The sequence below is a fragment of the Triticum aestivum genome, unplaced genomic scaffold (assembly GCF_018294505.1).
Source record: "Triticum aestivum cultivar Chinese Spring unplaced genomic scaffold, IWGSC CS RefSeq v2.1 scaffold96101, whole genome shotgun sequence".
In the NCBI taxonomy this organism is placed as follows: domain Eukaryota; kingdom Viridiplantae; phylum Streptophyta; class Magnoliopsida; order Poales; family Poaceae; genus Triticum; species Triticum aestivum.
The window spans coordinates 6383-11353 of NW_025231447.1; the positions used below are offsets into that span (position 1 = coordinate 6383).

The 4971-nt window shown below is 49.8% G+C and overlaps 1 long non-coding RNA gene across 2 annotated transcripts; it reads left to right on the plus strand.

Annotated features, from left to right (window-relative positions):
* The first annotated feature begins 212 nt into the window (after window positions 1-212).
* Window positions 213-2803, plus strand: LOC123175802 (uncharacterized). 2 transcript variants are annotated; one of them, XR_006488156.1, is made up of 3 exons: window positions 213-529; window positions 708-870; window positions 2455-2803. It is a non-coding gene; the product is annotated as an uncharacterized lncRNA (long non-coding RNA). The 2 variants fall into 2 exon arrangements; XR_006488157.1 differs by having other exon boundaries at window positions 218-529; window positions 711-870.
* The last annotated feature ends 2168 nt before the right edge of the window (window positions 2804-4971 follow it).

The following is a 4971-nucleotide window of genomic DNA, read 5'->3' on the forward strand; positions in this document are numbered from 1 at the left end:
AGCATGAGGCAGGCCGGAATCTGGGCCATTGAAATGTGCGTTGGGATCTAAAATCTGTCATGCTGCTGGCAGACCACTGTCAGGCTAGTCACGAATATACGGTCCGGGATACACCTAGTAGCGTACATGTTTGGCCCATGGCCTGCTCCTGTACCTCTTCTAGTCTTCGCTGCGGCGTCGCACACGTGAAGGCTGCTACATCCTGTGTACCCGCTCTCCTCTCTCTCTTCCATTATTCCCGTCGCCCCGCTCTCCTCTGTCTCTTCCATTATTCCCGTCGCCAGCTACCTCTCGTCTGCTCATGGCTCCGCCACACCCTACCTCAGCTCCAACAATGCGCGTGCGACCGAAGCGATGGCCGGAGCACTCGTCCTCTTCCATTCCGGCGGCCAAACCACCCGGATCCCGCGTCATCTTCCACTCCGGCGGCCAGATCACCTCGAGCCTGCGCAACACCGGATCTGCAGAGGACGCGGTCCTCGTCCATGGATCTGGCCGAGGGAAATCATTTTCTCCATTGTTTCCGTCGGTGAGGCTGGATCACATCCTGTACTTTGCTTTTCTTCTAGTTATTGTTCATCACCAGCGAGATGTGCTCCATTCGTGTTGAGTGCCATGCGTGCGTCTTCTTATTGACCGCCCGCCGGGCTTAGATCTGCGTCCCATTCTATTGATTTGAGTTTTTTTGCCTCACCACCCCTTTTCAGCAGGATCCGTGTTGGGATGGCAAGGCCGATTTCTGATGTCTTCCGTCGCGGGATTTCATCATCATCGCCGATTCCAGTTGGGCCGCGACGGCGAGGGCACACAGCTGTGCAGAGACGTCGGCTTTGATGTTTGCTCAGAGGCCACCAGCGGTTGGACCATAAGGTAATTGCGAATCTAAAACTCTCACATGTACATATTATGTAGTTTGATCATCGAAAAAAAATATGATGTAGTTTTCTTTCCAGGATAATGCTAGACGTTCCTTTTTCTGAGACACAAACGTTTCTTGGCCAAAACCAATAATTGCGGATTTTTTATTCTTGGTGGGTTGATTCTTGCTTTACCACGCGATTCAGTTTTTGGCATGTCTGCAGAAAAAAAAAATGCAGAATTTATAGCCTTGTCGTGTCTTCGTCCGATCGATTGCTCTCATCCTGTACCGTTCTGCTATTTACCCCCTAATCCTGGATTTTGAACGAGCTACTGCAAGTTCATCGACCCTAGGCACTGTTCATAGTAAATTCAGGAATACAACAGTTGGTTTTTTTTGCCGAAAACTGCAATGCTATTACTTCTCATGATCTCATCGGGTACGGTCGGTGTAGCATGATATAGATAACTCCATAGTCATAACAGCGTGGCATGCTTCAGTAAGTTCAGGGGCTAATCATTCATATTGGTTACCATTGTCTTAGCGCTGCTCCATGCTCTGTTGTTTTTGATGGAATTTTGTGTACCACTTGTGATATGGAAGGATATTTGTGACATAGCACTATTTTGGGATCACCGAAATCAGTGTTGTTCTTGTTTTTTTTCCTTTGTAGCTATTATTTATTGTTCATGGAAAAAGGAGATCCTTATCTAGGTCATATGTTTTATGAGAGGTATTGCATGCTAGATTTTGTTTTATTTTGTACATGATGTACGATGAAATGGTCGGTGGCGCACTGATTTTAGAGTGGTCTTGAACACCTGAAGTGGATCTCAAGCTAGTTTGTCATTAGGCATGATGCATTGTGGTTGTGTTAGAAACACTTTCTTATGCCTTGATCATGACTGTATTTAATTGCTTTGTGTTAGAAACACTTTCTTATGCCTTAGATCCGACCGACTTGGATTCACCGGTCATGTGTAGTATATCTAGAGAAATTTGATCTATTGTTCCGTCCACCCTATCATTGTTGAATTAATCATGGGTAGTTGGTTGTGTATTTGGAACTAAAAAACGTTAGATTTATCTTAATCGGAAAAAGGCAGTGTTTAGGATGAACCCTTTTTCCTCCATCGCTAGCCTACGATGAATGGAAAATAAATGAACGCACAATATATTTTAGTGTGCAGGCCGTTTCTTTTTGTTCGGCACATCATCAGAGTAAAAATAATGAAGCTTTCTTTTAGCTTAGTCTGTTTTTAGTCGCCTCATTTTTATCTTGTGTTCTAGTTTTTTTTTGGCGGGTATCTTCTGTCCTAGTAATTTTTTTTTTGTGATCAGCCATAGTATATTTTTTTTCATTTTCTCAGTAGATGATGATGATTGGAACACCCATGAACATACATTAGGGTTTAGGATTCAGGCCATTTATTTTTGTTCTGTTGATTATCAGACTAGAAATGATGTGGCCTGAATACTAGACCCTGATGTAGACCGAGTCTCTTTTTATGATTAGGCTGTCATTTTGTTCAGTTGACAACAAGTTTTGGCCCCACCTTTGATTCGTTTGCCTGTTTGTTCAAAAAACGATACAGGGTTAGGATAAACTGCCTTGTGAGCAACATTTGAAGAGGTCCGCGTTTGCAAGATTTGTGGAGTGCAAAAGCACAACATGTCTTGATAGAGGAGATTTTCGGAAGGAGCCAAGGAAATTGCCAAAATGTTTGAATGTGGTGTTCTGAATTGTGTGTGGTAAGGACACTGGACCATTTGAAGCTAACTTTCATTGGATGGTTGTTGTTGTTAGCCAAAGAGTTTCCAACTCAGGAAATCCTTATTTATGTGCCGTTTCATGTAATCGCAAACTGTGTAATGCGACTTTACTATTGGACATGGACCATTTTGTTGAAGATTGTTAGTTGGGTGAAAATTTGTGTTTGCTGAGTGCCATTGTTGTGAGGCGGATTGTTATGTTTCAATTGAATTTACCATTTGCATTTTTTTTAATTTTGGCTCTGCATTTGTTCATGTACCGAATTGTGATGTTAATACTGCATTCCTTTGTGGGAGAGGGGTGCTCGTGCGGTACCGTTCATCAGTCTGTCTACCAGACATCATACGTGGTTCTTTGCCGGGTTGTCATCCTGCCAAGGTTTTGGGTTGGTCTTCGATTAGCAAATTGGTTCATGGTGGAGAGAAGTGTGAGTGCCCATGCCTAGCAGTGCACGCTGTAGCTACAGCTAGTGAGTTGACAACACTGCGCTTAGCATGCTTGGGGCAGGCGCCGCAGTAAATGAGGACGGGTAGTCCGCCATGGACAGGAACAGTCGAATTTAATGCAGATAGGAGACGGTGGAGAGTGAACCACACTGCGCGACGCAAAGCTGATGCACAAGACGTCTAGTGAACTCGCTAATTTTAACTAAGATTAGGGAGGACTAAACTTTTTTCCATGTTAGACAAAGCGCATGTGGCTAATCTGTTCCGATTTTCTAGCGTGTGGAACAGATAAAACTAAGGTGCCAGGTTAGTGGTAATGGTTTTTAAACACAAAGACAGCTTACCCGTGTTGCATTAGCTGGTCCAAACGGACAGACAAGTTTACATGAGACAGATTAAACTTGCTTAATGAACATGATAGTTAATGTGAACTAACTTGCATGTTCGCTGGCCGCAAATGATACACGTTCGCACTTGACAAACTGGTGGTCTACGCTGGCCAACGTTGCTCAACGGCATGCACACAATGTACAGGTCTGCACGAGGAAGGACATACATGTCAGGTGAACGTCGGAGGCCTAGATGCGTTTGCATGTGCGTGGGGCCTGCCTAGTTCAATACAGAGCAAAAATAAATCCAATACATGACTTATACTCCTACAGCGCTGATCCCCACGGCCCTGCAGCGCGGCCTCTGTTCGCATTTTCCGCCCCCCCCCCCCCGCTTTGTTTTATAAAGCAACCATCCGATACAACCAACAATAGGTGGTGGGGCGGAAGCAGCACAAACACGCCTAAAAGAAAAGAAAGAGAAAAAAAGAAAAGAAACAAATGTCGATAACGGCGGATCGACAAAAACGACGAAGCCTCGCGACCGCTGCGTCTACCGGAAATCGTCCCCCAAGCTCCGAGACTCCGAAGAACCGGTACCAATCAACACCTCCAAGAAGGGACGCCACGATGACGACGCTGCTGCCAAGGGTTTCCCCCGGTACGCGGTGAGGGGAGGGTAGCCCCGACGCCCTTCAGGAAGGTCCGGTGGTACCCTCAGGCGCCACCGCGTCGGTGTCGGCCAAGCCAATAGGGATTTCTCCCGATCCCATCCTCCACCTCTGGCACTCCGGAGCTCGCCACCAAACCAAACACCACCCTTCGCCAACACGGACACGAAGCTTCCCACGCTCTCTCACCACGGCACCGTGAAGATGGCCTGCACAACGAAGAAGGGGAGTCGGGATTAGGGCAACAACACCGTCAACATACTGGAGGGCCCCACCTCCACCGTCCACGACGGTAGTCGACCGGACCCCAAAGCAGGAGCCTACCGGGCCCGTGGACCCACAGGCCCGGCCGGGCCCTCAGAGGCCCGGACAGCTCCCGCCTCCACGCCGCTGCTGACACGCCGTCGGCGTTGCTGCCCCCCGTCCGAGCTGCTCCACCACCTCACCACACAGACAACAATGAAGCCACGCCGGGGCCGGCCCGCTAGGACCCAGATGGGGCCCGCAGGCCCAGATCTGGGCCGGGGGCGCGCCACCGGCCAACCTGCGCCATGACGCCGTCGCGCCGCCAAGGAGCCGCACCACCACCGCGCGAGCCGCCGACCACCGCTGCCGGGACACCGGGCCATCATCAAGCCGAGGAGTACCTCCGCCACCCCCATACCCCGGGCAGGGAGCCCCGCGCGCGGGGACAGACAGGCCCCGCCGCCGCCAACACCATCCGGCCAGCCTCGGGGCCGCTCGTTGGCAGTGGCAGGGAGGGAAGGGGAGACAGGGACGGCCGAAAGGGGGGCGGGGCTCGCGCCGCCCCGGCCACCTCCCGGGGAGGCGGCACAGAGCGGATCCGGGGGAAGGAAGATGGGGAGAGGGGGGCAGGGCCGGCCGATGGTCG